The 16039-nt window shown below is 40.1% G+C and overlaps 1 protein-coding gene across 7 annotated transcripts in view; it reads left to right on the forward strand.

The window, feature by feature from the left end:
• Positions 1-6037: 6037 nt before the first annotated feature.
• Positions 6038-16039, forward strand: part of ahnak (AHNAK nucleoprotein) — a 32908-nt gene continuing 22906 nt past the window's right edge. For 5 of the 7 annotated variants that reach the window (XM_026357333.2, XM_026357332.2, XM_026357328.2 and 2 more), the window contains exons 1-2: positions 6039-6278; positions 13305-13370. The gene's annotated coding sequence lies outside the window, so the exon portion shown is untranslated. Of the gene's footprint in view, positions 6279-13304; positions 13371-16039 lie in introns of all 7 variants that reach the window. The other 2 variants (XM_026357327.2, XM_026357330.2) reach the window with 1 other exon arrangement.

Here is a 16039-nt window from a genome sequence, read left to right on the forward strand (position 1 = left end):
CAACCTGAGCTTTCTGTCATCACAGGTGATCACCCAGAAGTTATGTCTGTCACAATCCTTAAGCTAGAGGGAGGCGGTGATATCAATTATGACTAACAGAGAACATCAAATCAAACAGAACAGACTGCACTTTGTATTTCTAAATTCAAAACAACAACGCATGATAGGCCACTGTTTGTGCTGCTTCATTTTGCAGTCTTTTTGGACCCGTCTTCAACAATGGCGCATTCATTCATTTATGAAGAACACAAGCTGAATCTGTAGTGCGTTTCCTTTGACATTCTGCGACGCTGACAATGACTCTTTCACTATATTTATCTGACTGTGTCTTCTGCGTTGGCTGGTGAAACAATATTGACAATGTTGCATTGTCTAAAAAAAATCTAATGAAGTTTGTGTACAAAGAATTGTTCTAGTTCCACTAAATTTTGTTTTGGAAGGAAAGTGCCTTAGGAGCAGCAAACTGGTTAAAAGACTTTAACGGTTTATTGACACTGTCAAACAAGCAGAAATGCATCAAACAAGTTTCAGTTAAAGCAGGTGTTTTAAATAGGTCTGCTCTTGTCATAAATTCTTATTGTGTTTGAATTGCTGCCAATGAAAGTGATACTCAGTCTTCACTTGGCTTTCAGAGAAGTAGGACACTGACTCCAGCCTTAGCTTATTGGTTAAGTCTTAGTTTAAATATATTTTGTAGCAGTCAGTTGTAGCAAACATACAAAATACATAATAAAAAGAAGTACGAGCAGCTAACGGCCACATCCTAAAATGTTTTTTTAATTAAAGCCTTCTATTCTATCACACGTTCTTGCAAATGACCATGATGACTCATACAAACAGGCCGTCTGCCAAGTACACAGTGTGCATTGTCTGCTGGAAAGAATTTCAGTTTGGGATTGTAACAGTTTTCAAGAATAATGCAAAACTTTTCCGTCTTCTGACCACATCCTAACCTTTATCTGTTTTCTTTGCAAACTACTGTAGAACTATTGAAAAATGGGCAATGTGTCTAGATAGTTCTTTGCATCTGAATGAACCTGCATTACACAATCAATTGTGCAACTCCCACCCATTTGGCTCTAATGTCTGTGTGGAGAGGCAAACAGTTGCACAAGGAGATTTGGCAGAATATAAATAACCATTAAATCCAGGTGTGGTGTTACTTCTCTTTAATCATATAACATATTACGGTTTTGCCCAGTCCAGTGCCATGTGACTTCTTTATCCTACAGGAGACATTAACATACACAAACAAGTACACACAGGCGCACACACACACCACTGACACACACACCATTGGCACACACATTCAACCATCCATCCCATCTAATCCTCTGATTTTCCTCTTCTCTACAGTCTCTGCTGCCCTGTTTTCATTGTAGTCATGGGCTGTGACTCATTGCACGTCTGAGCCAAGCTATTTGCGCTGGTTCACACTGGCTGACACACCTAGGACCAGGAAACACACCCATTCCCACATATCCTTGTATTCAAGAGTGACCTGCCACAAAGCGGTAAAAGACAGACAGGACAGGGTATTTAAAAGCATGCACTCTGTGCAAAATGTTCCCTAATGTTTACTTTCATCCCTATTGCACAATCCACATTTTAGCGCAGTCATTCTCTAACTATTTCACTTATTTTTATTTTGAACTCCAAGTTCTGCTGTGGACTGACTTAGCTATGTTTAAGAGGAGCAAATCAATGTCTCATAATGTTTTTAACATAAGTTAAAAACATTAACAATAAGTTTTTGTGAAAAGTGAAAGTGCATGAGCATGGTCATTAGGAGCAGTAAAGAGCACGCTGCAGGGCAAGTGTTTGCAGTGGGGCTGTTAGGTCGCCATAAACATTAAAAACCTGCAGAAAAGCCGCTTAGCAGCACACGGTTCGGAGAGGCATCCTGCTGTTTACATGCACACACATCATAGGAGTTGTCTGTCTTGTCTGGAAGCAGCGAAGGCAACATTAGCCACACCTCATTTGCAAAATGTCAAGCATATATGGAGCTGAGCAAACAGGTCCAGTGGTAGGACATGATCCATTATGCTGATGCAGAAACATAGATCTGATGCAAAAACTTAAATTCGATAAAAAAGCAACATATGGGTATTTTATAAAAGGTGAGGTTCATTCAAAACTGTGTTACATGTTTAAGTAAACAATCCTAAGCATCCTTCTTACTATGATTCCTGCTCATGTTACTCATGTTTGGGAGTACCCTCCTTTATCTCAGCATGAACACAATTACAGCATGCACATTTGCGGACACACACACACACACACACACACACACACACACACACACACACACACACACACACACACACACACACAGAAAGGACAAAAACTTTTCCCTGTTTTTTAGAGAAAACAAAAAAAAAATCTGATTTCTCCTGACTCATAATAGTGTAATGTGGTAATAACAAAATATGTGTGTGCGCACATGTGCAAGAGTGTGCGTGCCACTCCCTGTTCGCTCCCCACAAAGCCACGCAGTAACTTCCTTCTATGTTTGCACCACTCCTTGCATGTTCCTTGCTATTTCACCTCGCAGAACACTGGCGTAACGTGTGGACAAGGTGGTAAGGGGTGGTTCAAAAGAGGCTTGACACTGGTGTGAACACACTCACACACACATTCACATCCCACATAATATTCCATCTGCAAAACTGGATCCTTATACATTTCTCAACTCAACCATATTCATAACCAGGGGATGCTTCTAAGGTTTTAAGGGCATACATGAAGATAATGAGAAAATATTATTTAATAAATATATATCTGCATGAGTTGCAAATGATGCTGTATTGAAACCAGTTAGAAAGTGAGCAGAGAGGTGTAGAGACATAAATAAATGGTTTAAATACACAGCTTAGAGTAGCGCATTAACCGTACAACTAGCTACATAAAAGCGAGGTCTTAAAATAACTCTATTGAGGACTAAAGAAACTGAACAAATGAAAAGAATCGAGATTTATCTTTAAATGATGTTTGAAAAAAAAAAAATCTGAAATAATGGCTACAAGTGATAGAACAGTTGACAGTATTGTTAAAAACACTGATGGATTGGTAAATAATGAATTAATAGATAAATACATAGCCCAAAAAACAAACAAGCAAAAAACAGGTAAATGATTCACTTGCATGAGTAAAAGATATTTAGAACATGACATTAACTAATGAATAAATTCAGCAACAACCACCTTTATACTAATGCTGTTTAATAACCAGTGGTTTAAAATCACTATCCTAAAATGGTTAATGGACTAATGATCTGAAGCTTTATCAGACAGTTTCATCTATGAGCTTGTAAGGGCTTATTTTCCCGATGCATTCCCATAAGCCTTATTGGGTGGAGAATTTGCCCCACCCAATATGGCCCCGTCTGGACTCATCTATTTTATTTATTCACTACACTGACAGTCACACAAATCACACTTTCCATTGTATAACATGGCATAATTCTTTATAAACATTTGGCTAAACTACAGTCACGGCGTGTGAAAAAGAATACCTTTTTTTAATTCTTATTCATATTGGAGGTGAGTTAGGCTGCGCCCTGTTTACTTTGGCTGCCTCTGCATTTGAGCGTTAGAGACAAAGCCCGTGTTTCTGTGCCGAGGCTGGAATAGACACAGAGACAATATTGTGAGGGAGCACAAAATAACACATCGTTCAGTGCATCGTGGCTTAAAGTATTTTTGATCACAGAAGAGGATCACACCCAGTCACATGAAACCCCTTCATTTACAAACAACAATAATATTTTTGCCTTTATCACAGTGAGGATCGCACAGTAAATAAACTGTAGAGGCCGGGGGTGCAGCCATTCATAAAGAAGTGAAGGTCCCAAAAGGAAAAGCATCTTATTCGTTACAAAAAGACCAATAGGTTGTTTTTCTTAGTCAGACATAGGGTGTCAAGTTTAAATCTGCCAGATTTTTGCAATGTGTATCTCCACCTCTATGAGTCATTTCATTCTTTTATTCAACATTGGATTTGTGATTTGATATCTGCGATGAGTCTTCCTTTTGTGTAGGCAGTTGAGATAGACAGACTGTATTAGACATTATTTGTATTAGTCTCAGAATGAAAATCCCTAAAATTATTGGAGACAAAACACATTTTTTGGTATCATACCTACGTGCAAAGCTTCCTTTCCTTCTGGATACATGTGCTTCTGCTACATGGCGCTTTACAATGTGCTTCTCCTTTGTCCCTATATATAATGTTTGTTGATTAAATTAGCATTAAGAATGTATTAATTCCTATGTGGGTTTAATGAATTGAGTAAATCTACTGTAGAAAATATTAGTTTTTCCTTTTTATTAGACTCTAGATTCTATTAGAAAAACCTGGTCAATAGTTGACTTAACACATGCTTTGGACTGCCCCTTATCTCTGAAACATTCTTGCATCTTATCACTTTGTACTATGAATTCTTCTCTTGCAAATTCTTTAGAATCGATAAAATCCACTTGTTGGAAAGCTGGTTTTAAGGGATGTGGGATAACTACACTCAGAGTTCAAAAGGTTGTCTATATCAATTGGCTTTCTGTAAATAGTGGTGAAAATCCTATTATTTGAGTTTGATAATGTCCCATCCAGGGATTAGGTTTGTATCCAACAGACACTTTATGGAATCAAATTCAGAGTACAAACATGATTTGTGTTCGGTGATGTGCAGACAATATACAAATCCTTCCCCTCTTTAAATTATGGTGTTAGCATGTAAAGATGCATTTTGGTTTGTTCAGCTATGGAGTTTAGTATTAATTGTGCAGCACTAAACAATCACCTGCACCTTTAACAGCAGCTACACTGTGTGACTGTGATTCTGATCAAGGACATGTGGCTGACAATGGTTTGCCTTTTGGGAATGAAGTAATTTCTTGCCACTGAATGATCACTATGATCACTGATCAGTGCATTGAGGATTTGAACCACTTCTTCTGATGAAAAGTATGCAGAAAATAAGAAGCGTCTTTTCACATCACACTAGTCATTACACACCTATAAAGGGAAGAGAGTATGGTATTAAGTGACAATTACTGAGATTACAATTCCTGTTTTTAGATTATGAATTTGTGAAAGGAAATACTGTAAAGCACGTCCTCCAAATCTCCTGGTTTAAAGTCCACAGCATAAATAAAGATCTGGTTCAGGGTGGGCGTTGTTAATATAAAACAGAAAAGAAAAACAGAAAAAAAGATCTTGCCTTGTAAATACACACTTTGCCTTTTGTATGTAAGTAAAGGACTCAATCCTGAGTCATTTTGTTAATGACAACCTTGTGCCACTTTGTGTGCAGTCATTTAAATGCTGTAATAGCATGTTTATGTCATTGTCTAATCATATGATGCCCATTTTGTGGTGCCTCACTGTGTAAATGAAACGTTTTTTTCTTTAAAACCCATTACAGAACAATACGTTAAGAAAAAAAGGTGCAGTGGATTCTGACTGCCATGCTGTCTTGCACAAATGTGTAAGCTTTTATAAAAGGCGTCTTGAGTTATGAGTGTGAGCTGGATCTACAGAGGTGAGTCATGTGTCCTGAATTAGCTCGAAACATTCAAAATGTTATCTTCCTTTTTTGTTACTACTACCGGTGCCAAAGATAAAGCAAAAATGTCCATGCCAGGCTCAAAATGCCACTCTACAATCCATTTAATTTGAGTCATCTGTTTTTTTAGAAAAGAAAATATCTATATTTAATATATATAATTCCTCACTTTGACAGAGCAGGTACTTTTCATGTACACTCTGACTGCTGTTAACATGTTGGTGATACCTATAGGCATTTAAGAAAGATATGTTGCACTGAATTTGCTTTTTTTTTTGAAGCAGAAGGGTTTTCTTTTTCCTGTTGCATGTCAGAGCCTTCATGTGAAGTGTGGTGGGTGGTCCCATGACTGGTGTGGACTACTCCCTTGCACCGGTTCCCTCCCTTGTATGCCCCTCCCTTTGCAAACCAGGAGCCCTACCCAGCTCCCTGTTCAACCACTCTGCTCAGCCAAGAGGAGCAGGCAGTAAGAAAAAAGAAGTTAAAATCAACCCACAGCAGAGGAGGGAGGGAGAGAGAGAGAGGGGGGAAAAAAAAAACGCCCTGGAAATTTGGTTGAACGAGAAATAGGAAAGGAGTGACAGAATCCTATTAGACTGCAAAGTTGTGACTGGAAGAACTGTTTTCTTGGACTGGGGAGAAAGGGAGAGGACACGTTTTCAAGGATGCTCGAGCTGGTTTGAGGCTTCTTGGGCGCAAAGACTGCGCACAGGTAAGCGTGTGTTTCATTTTTCTTCCTCAGATTGAAATGAATGTGTTTTTAAAACTCTGTTTCTGAACTTTGCTGCAAGTTTTTTTTTTTTTTTTTTTTTTTGCTTTGTTAACAACTGAAGTGCTGCAAAAAGTTGTTCACTTACAAAAAGTTGAATATTGTTCAAACATCTAAGTTGCAAAAGTGTCAAAGTTAGTCCAGTGTTTCTGTAATGTTCCAGTGGGAACTTAGAGAGAGTCTGTGTATCAGTAGTGAGATTATAGTGACTTTTTTCCTGGTTTGTACTTTGTTTATCTCCACTGTTATCCTCTGGCTTTTCATAGAAGGACGTTTTTCAATGCTGCTCGGTTCTTTGAGGAGAAAACATGTTTATTAATACATAGCGGTTCTCTGTGAGGTTGTAAAAGTGGCAGTCACTTTGTATGAATGTAATCATAAGGTTTCAATACTCATTTGAAACAGTGCTGGACACGAGAAGTGGGTGTGTACCCACAGCCACCACATGAATGCGGAGGATTTGACTGGAGTTGCGCACTTCACTTTTCTGTTAGCTGCACACGGCGGCTGCGATCAAAGGTGCATAAAAGTGCTGAATCCACAGTTTTAGAGAGAGTTTATTGTACATTCATATGATTTTAGTTGTTTTTTTAAATGGCAAATCCCTACAACCTAACAATATAAGAAGTGACTATGGTTTGGTGTAGTGATTTTACTTTTGTTCCACATGGATGTGCTTTCCATATATATAATTTATAATGTTTGTGATAGCACTTTTCTTTAGTACCAGAATAACCCACACACTTGATTATCAAAATAATCATAAAACCCTGCTGCGCGCACTGATGTTATTGTTAAGGTGTTTCTCTTATCTGACCAACGCCCTTTGAAGAGACTTTAAAAAGTAAAGGTACTTCTCTCTGCGGGCCTGCAGGAACAAGCTTGGGTGTGGATTCCTCTCCTTCACCTCCCTTCACCCCCCCTCCTTTTTTCTTCCTCCCTCCCTTCTTGCTGTGCTGTCTCCGCGCAGAGGCACACCCTTCAAGGCCAAAAAGAAGAAAAATAAAACATAAACTAGCAGACTGTTGTAGGAGTTTGTCCCTCAATGCACAGCCACACATTTCTTTTCCTGCAGTGTCTAGTTCATGTCAGCAAAAGCAGAATGAATCACCTTTCTCTGATTGTCCACTACATTGAAGGGTGCTGTATAATTAACAGTTAAATGGACCAATGTAAATCTTAAACAGGGACCACTGCCTTTGTAGAATGCTATGAATGTGCCTTCATATGACATCAATCAGTTTTTGAACAGTGTTACATGAGAGAAAGCTGAAATCTATCACTGCCCTCTTGTACCGAGGCATGTACACGTTTTTATGACTTACTTTTTAAAGCCCTGGGCAGAGAGAGATTTCTGTTTCTTTCTATTACCTTGAATCTTGACCTGGGCTCTTGGCCAGGGTGTACAGGGGAGGAGATGGTGGAAGAGGAGAAGGAAAGAGGAAGACGGAGAAAGAGAGTCAGGGAATGAGTTAGTGAAGGGGGGATGGGCGGGGCGAGGGTGAGGAGGGGAGTAATGGAATGTAGTGGTTTGGAAAGACAAGCTAATTGAAACCAGGTTTGAGGCATAAAGGGGGAAGCTAAGACTTTGCACTTTTGTAGAAAGTGAGAAACACGTTTAATAAACCCAAAAGATGAGGAATAAGTACTTTTCTGCTCAGTGTCTACTTAAAGGATAAATGGCATTTTGTCAGCGCTGGTTCAGACTTTAATGATCACGTACAGTCTGGTCTGCGTTTGATGTGAGGTTTTTTTTGATCAAGTTAAAGAAAAAAGCAGATAAAAAAGTCTAGACCACACATAATCCTATGTTGAACTTGGTTGAAAGTCATATTTCTCTCCGTGCAGTCGCCTGTTCTCCATTGCTCCCTCCTGCCACACCCAAACGTAATTTCAGTGCAGCGCTAGGGAGGGCTGCTGTTTGCTCTGTGCTGCGCACTCTTTTTCTACAGTGCTAACTTGGCTCAAAGCTGTAAATGTCTGGCATTTCTCAAATTGCTCTCGTCAAGTTGCCTGTGGCACAGACTGCTTGAGGAGCCAAATGGTGATAAAGGGTTAAATGATCTTCAGGCACTTTGTCAGTAAAAGTTATCATATGTTTTATGTTTGTAGAAATTCAAAAGTCTGGGCGTTAATCTGTTTTAATATGAAATAAAGTACCATAGAAGTCTTACATATGATTTTGTTGCATGCAAACATATAGACATGATGTACATGATGAATAAGAGACTTTTTTTTTCCAAGCATGGAAACTTACAGAACTGGTTCCTAACGCTCAGCTTAAACTTCTGTCAGTTAACAGGGCCTCATCATAGCCTGGGGTGTGTACCGATTGTCAATATACTTGCACTTTCAACAAATGCTGCAGTGCTGAAGCTACATTATGATGTCACCTAAAACAATGTATGGCATTTTGGAAGTCTGAAAAAAAACAACACAGACATTTTGAAGATTTCTTGATCAAACTTCGCTCATTCATCACAGCCAGTATTCCAATGTGCTCCACTAATTTAACAAACAGTATCTTTGATAGCCTCAGGAAAAGGACGTGCCTCATGACTTTGGAATCTTAGCTCAACCGTGTCAAGATTTTTATCTCGGTGTCTCACCAGAGCCACTACATGTTCTTGCCGTGCCTGGCAGTAGAGGCGAGAAGGGTGGCGTTGCTCAGTCGTGCCAGTGTGAAAACGGAAAGAAACTCATCTCTAGCACACTTCCTCTGCCATTTCCTCATTGGCTTGTTGAATGGGTGGTTGGAAGGAGGGACAGAGAGGTGAAAAGAGGGAGGTAGATGTAGTAAACAGGCTGAATGAAGAGAGGGTGATTGCCATCAAGCTTTTTTTTTTTTCACATTTGGCATTAACTTACATGGATATCCTGAAGTTCCAGCAATGTTACAGAAGTCTCACTGGGACTGATTAAATAAAACAATGGCAAATTTGTAGGGAACACAACTGTTCCAGCTCCAATATATCTAGGTGCAGTGTCCAATTTTCTAGGCAATCCACCCAGCAGCCGCTCCCTTTGCATTCACCAAGTGTTGGTTTGGAGTGTTTCGTCATGTCCTGAGTGTCCTGAAGTGCCCATCATTTGCATTGCTTGTCCTCGTTTTTCAAGAAATAGTGACCTGAGAGGTATGATGAGACAGTTATGATAAGTCACACTTAACACCCCATGAAAACCACACCCATGCTTGCAATTCAAACTTGTATGTTGTAAATTCAAGCTTGGGATTTTTTTTTTTTTTTGACGGAATTTAGAAAGGGTGTGAATCATTTATCTGATAAGCCAAGAACTTTCAGCGCTGCACTGCCAAACATCTGGTGTACACACCTCTTCAAAAACAACAAATCTTGCAGTGTTACATAACTGTTGCTCCGCTGCACAGCCTACCTGCCCCTCTCCGAATGTCTGAGCTGCACCCCTCAACCCCCACGAATGCTGTTGTGATTCTTTCTGGCACAGTGTACTGTGCATCTCAGTATGCTGGCACCTCCCACAATCCAACATTTCTCCTTCTCCAAACAACTGTGCACTGCTCTGGTGTGGTCAAGATACTAAGAGTAAATACACATCCTAATGCGCTGCTTTCTTTCAAGTTGTATAGCTAAAGCTGTCATACACACTCCTGCTCTGGTTGCCATCTTGCCCTCCTCTTAACCTCGATGCCTCCTGCTCTAAGAATGGTCTTAAAATTTGTTCTTGTGCAAACAGCTGCTGTGAAAATCCTGAATAAATTGCCAGAGGATGCTGAGTGGAAGTTCGTCAGTTACACAGCATAGCCTATAGTGTTGCTAAGAATGCCCGTAAAGCTCTTTCTCACCCTGTTTCTGGTGTAACTAGTCTTGCCAAATACAGACTTTGCATGTTCAACTCTATTATGTATGCCTCTGTGCAGAACAAACGTTGCCATGCCTCTCTTAATACTTTGTTAGTTGCTCATTGTTCTTGGCTCCGAAACTGCCTGTAGGAACCAGCCCGGGACCACTTCTCATTTCCAGTTTTTTAGCAATATCTAAAAATATTTTGTTTCATTTTTGCAAAATAATGTTTTTTTAATCATAAAGATACTTTTACATATAGCTGACAATTGCTTAAAGGCCCAGCGTTGGTGACCCATCCTAAATTCCTAGATATAGAAGGTTAACGTGGTACAATCCTAAGTGGAATAAACCACAAGGGAAGAAATTCAAATATCATCCCTCTTTTAATGTCTGTGAGCACAAAAGACAGCAATGTGTAATAATAGGAGCTATGTGTTACCTGACACACCTGGTACCGCATTGGACCTTACAGTTAAAGTCTTTTTGTAAGGTTACACAAAAAAGCGACATGAGAATCAATGCACAGTTGGCACATTTCAGCACACAATCCTTGTCTTGTTTGTGATCTTGTAAAAACAAGGGATGAGGATTTCAAGAGTTTTCTTTCATTTTTCGACTTGGTGCAAAGAACCCCTGCCAGAAGGGATTCTTTGACAGGGGTTGGTTTAATCAACACCAGGCCAAGTTGGCGTCAGTGGGCAGGCTTTGGGCTTATACAGCACTTGTGGTTTGCTTTAGGACTATGTGGACTGCGGAGTACAGAAAAGAACCCTTTATTTTGATGCACATTCCTTGGATATGTGTCACACATGCATGTCCTCTCTGGGTTTTTGAGGGAAGACTGAACCTACAGTATGTCGGGGGCCTCCTCTATCTCCTTTTTCATTTGTAGTACTTGCTGCGTCAAACTACTACACACAGAGGAGAACAGGGAGTCTATTCTGTTTTGATAACAAGATTGATTTGGTTAGTGTGGCTCTTTCTCTCGTTGCCTTTGTGCACTGCTCATAATCAAATCTTATCACTCACCAGCACTGCTGTGCCGGATTCACTTACGATTGAGTTTAATCATTGTCACACTGCTCTTGTTTTCTGATCAGAAAATTGATTTGATTTGGCAATCAATGTGTTGAATTGACTAAAGTCACTTTGATCAGTTTCCAGCGTGTTGAGACCTAAATTAGTTCAACAGTCCAGATGTGGGTCAAAGCAACAGGAGAAGAGATAAGGCCTCAAGTGGATGTGGAAAGCAGTGAGGTGCAGAGTGATGTTTGTTGCATCAACTGAAGGCACAGCTGGAGCCAACAATGATAATAATAAAATAACAATGATAATGATGTGGATGACGACGAGTTTGTTCATGTACTTCTCAGCATTGATTTGTAAACTGCGTTTCAAGGTGACATAATGTGGAGACTCAGGGGTGTGGTGGACTGACTACAGGGGGTCAGCACTAGGGTGGGCAGCGTAGACTGAAGCTGGAGTTGGAGAGAAAGAGGACATTTCTTTGGAGTTAGTCACTGTGGGGAGAGGCCGGGCTCCCTTCCAGCTGGCCTGACAGCTCTATCAAGGAATGTGTGTGACTGGAGGCCTGGGTGGGGCTGTGCGCTGAGCAGAGCAGAGCAGAGCACAGACACAAGCAAAGCGGCGCGATCCACCTCGTGGACTGTGGCGTGGTCCTTATACTTTTCAACACACGTGTTTGTGTTTCCTTTCCCTGCTATTGGTCCCCATACTACACCTTACTGTGCACACACATGTGTGTGTTTATGTGTGTGGTGTCACCGAGGTGTTGAGTAAAGAGGTGGGGCGCATTTCTTATCATTTGAGTGTGTTTACTTTGATATGACCACTGTAAAAACATCTACTTGCATGAGAATGTATTTGATTTTGATGCTATTGCAAATCACATTCACAATCTTCAGTAGAGATTTCACGTACACTTTATGTAATTTGGGTTTTATGCATCACTAAGATGAGCCATGCCTCACCATTAAACTGGTACCTGTGAAAAATATCATTCATAGAGCCCTAACATTGAGTCACCAGAGTGACTCTCCACACGTCTCATTAATGTCTCTGTAACTAGAGTATGGGCCAGAGAGTATACACAGCTGCTGCCTCCCTACACAAACATAATAACAGCCATGTACGGCTGGCATTTCTCTCAGCTATGTCCTGTCTATTTCAGTATAGGACCAGTTCAAAAAGGCAATCAACAAGAACGTATTCCCAGTCAGAACCCTCAAAGCATTTTAAAAGCCTTCCCACTAATTCTGGTTTTAAAGAGACCATTTACTCGCTTTCTCACTACTGCATTTACTGTTTGTCAGGTACTTTCATCCAGACTGTTTCACAAACAGTTCCACAAACATAGTTATTTGGCATAATTTTCACCTAAGTAATGAGCACTGTAGTTTATTGAACATGGAGCACTGGGGAGGGGGAGGTTAATGAAGGGGTTGGAGAGTCTCAGAAACATTTTTCTGAGGGACATGTTCCCACTGGTAGATGCCTGTCTGTACACACATCAAGTCTGGTTCTGTTTGTACTGGGACTGACAAAGAGAAGGCTTTGTTTCACAATGTACCGGTGGATTGAAGCAATAATCCCCACTAGTCCTGTAACATTTTGGACTAGTTACGACCGGTAAAAGGCTGACTTTGCTCTAATACAGTGCTGTATGTGACTCCCCTTCTCTTCTGTTATGGTGCAGTGGTTTTATACTTCTTAGCAGTGCACCGTTTTCTCGCATTAGTGAAACAATTGAACTAGAGCAGATGAATTCACAAAATATTACAGAGACCTTCTCTTTTTACAACTCCTCTTGAAATGGACTTCCTGCTCTTGAACTTATAACTAATTTCAAACTGTATCCGCCTATCGTGGCATCTGCAGATGTGCAAGCCACATCAAACAAGGAGATGGACTTATTTACTTGATGGGTGTTTTGCATAATTACCCACCCGGGTCAATACTGCTACTTTCTGTTAATTATTAAATGCTCTGAAAACATGTGACTTGATGCAACAGAGACTTGTAATTCATTTCGTTTGTCAAACACAAAAGATTAAAGATGGTGTAAGACTGTCCCAGAGAGCAACATGATAGATACTAATCATCAATCATTTGTTTCTATCAACAGAAGTCACGAAAGAAGAAGACCCACAGCATCAGACTGAAGCCCTCGGCTTTGCTTGAGCAATCCGAGGTAAGTGTCTCTAGATATCATTTGCTATTAACCATCGCTCCTTTCCAAGGTCATCTACTCTGTGTCCTCTAGAAAAGTGTTTTATTGTACATCCAGGCGGCAAACCTCTGTTGGAATGTTTGTTGTAAAGCCTCCCATGAACCTGGAAGGTCATGCTTGCACCATTCAGCTGTGAAAGACCTGCCTTGTGGAAACCCGACACTTTGCCACTTCTGCCCCCTGCTCCTTTTTTTTGCACCCCTTTTTTTCTCACCCAGCAACCACCTGTTCCACTTAAACCTTCTTTCCTGTTCTTATGAAACCTCGTCAAAAGCCCGCCAAGCACATGCTTCTCTAACTATTTGTAGCTGGGCATCCGTGGAACGTTTAGTCCTATTGAGTAGAGAAAAGCTCCCAAACTGTATGCAGCCTCTGTAGGCCAACGTCAACTCATAAGAGAGGCGTATCCAGAAATGTTCTGCGGTTGCACTCTAGTTAACAGAAGCTTTTGTCTGGCTTGCTGTGCACACCCCCCTTGCCCAACACACATACCAGGCCATAATAAAACATGATAGATAGTTGAGCTCGTCTGTCCCCCTTTACTCTAAAGTTCCCCTTCTCTTTATAGTTAGCTGTGGAGCTTTTAAAATATGCTGCAAACACTCAAGATGATATCACTAATCAAATTGAAGGACATGTGACAGAAGGAATGTCACTCTCAGTCTGTAAAGATGATGAAATGAAAGGGAAAGAAAAGGGGGCTGGTTGATTGCTATGCTGTCACTGACTGCCTGCTTGTCTTATGATCCCAGGAACAGAGGTTCACTTATTTAACACTGGTTTGCAACACATTTCATATCTAATCATATGATCAGTTTAGATCAGCATTAGTGGTCATGTTTAAAATAGGTTATGCTTTCACAATATTTTCCCTTAATCTTGAAACCGATTTTAGATGGATTGTGATCATTTCTACTGAGCTGCCCTTCCTCCTCGTCATTGTTAACAGCTCTCATAGGCAACCAGCACGTTTTTACGACCATTCCTCTCTCTTTTATTTTGTTTTACCATTTCCTCCTCTTTCCACCTCCCTCGCTCTCTCTAAGTTCCTTCCTTTGCGCCTATATTGCTGTGAACCTTAGCTCCTCCCTACAGTTTGCTGCCAGAAATATGTTGAAGCTGTGTCAACAAGGAGGACTCAAATAGTTCAATCTTGATCACAGAGGGCCTTGGGGAGTGATAATCAAATGCAGGCAGATAAAAAGATGTTTAAATCTCAAAAGATGTTTACTGGATATGTGAGAGTACACTTGAGTGTATGCTTATTTTGAGTGTTAAAATGTTTCATATTTACTGACCACCTCTCAACACTAAATAATTATATGTAATGTCGTCATAAGCCCACAGGAGCATGTGAATGGATGTGTGGAAACCCAGATTATGTGAAAATATAGTTAGCTATTTTTGTCTGTTTTTATAGACTGAAGGAAGGAGTTGGATATAAAATTGCCAGTGTTGTGACCCGTAGGGAAAACACAGATTCTTCTGGTTGATCCCATATTCTCTCAGGCTGGGACAAGAAATGCCTGGTTAAGACACTGTAACTGGTTGAGTTATTTGGCTTGTGAGGAACGTGATCTACAATGGGTTAGAACACATTTCAGCGCAGTATTTCATACTTATATAATGTGTAGATATTGCAAGAATAGATTAATGTTTCACGCCACACTCAAGCTCTACTAACAGGCACAATAGAGAGAAAGCAGGAGACCTCGGACCTAGTAATTCTGTTCTGAGAGTTGGCAAAGGGCTATTTTAGAAAGTAGGCTAATATTATCTCAAAGCATTACATGTATTTTCCACCATTCCCCATCACGTAGGCCCAGTCTATTTATTGACTTACATTAATTGGAGAATTGCTTGTAACACACCCTAGAAAGCAACCTAGGAAGACTGGTTTGCAAATCACTTGATCTTTTTATTAATGCTTCCTTACAAATGTTAAATTCTCAGAAACCGACTGTTAATTTCAGATGTTTACTTTGATCTGCACAGGGAGTGTTTTGCTTTCAAAGCTTTTCAGAGTTTCTCTTTTTCGGTTTTCTGTTTTGAACTTGGATGTTGTGCAGGCAGCCGTGCATTGTGACTGTATGCATGATAATACACCGACAACACAGAGCTGTGTGTGACACGTCCCAGTCAGCCAAGATCTAACACTGTCTTCTTCTAATTCCTTAATTTGTTGCAATATATAATTTTTTAACTTTTGAAACAGCTGTTCATTTAGCTTTGCCTATGTTTTGTTATTTACAGCAGTGAGTACAGTAGTATGGCAAAATGTTTTGTATTTTTAAGCAATTATTAATTAGAGTGACAATATTCTACAAGACTGGATAATCATTTGTAAAAGGTGACTTTTTAATTTGTTTTCGTTGTCATGTTACAAGCCGGTAGAGGCAGTTTCTTATGACTTAGGTGGTCTTGTCAATTGTGTGCAAATTTGACCACTGACAGCTTTGTTTGCATTAAGTCTCCAATCTGACTACATAGTATAGCCAAATATACCCAGAAACTGAAATGCTCAAAACAGGAATATAATTCACCAATATAGCTAGTAAAAACCACCTTTCCAATTTGGTTTCTGGTTGTCAAGTGCACACGAATTAGATGTTAACAGTTTCTTACCACCA

The sequence above is a fragment of the Anabas testudineus genome, chromosome 10, assembly GCF_900324465.2.
Source record: "Anabas testudineus chromosome 10, fAnaTes1.2, whole genome shotgun sequence".
Lineage (NCBI taxonomy): Eukaryota > Metazoa > Chordata > Actinopteri > Anabantiformes > Anabantidae > Anabas > Anabas testudineus.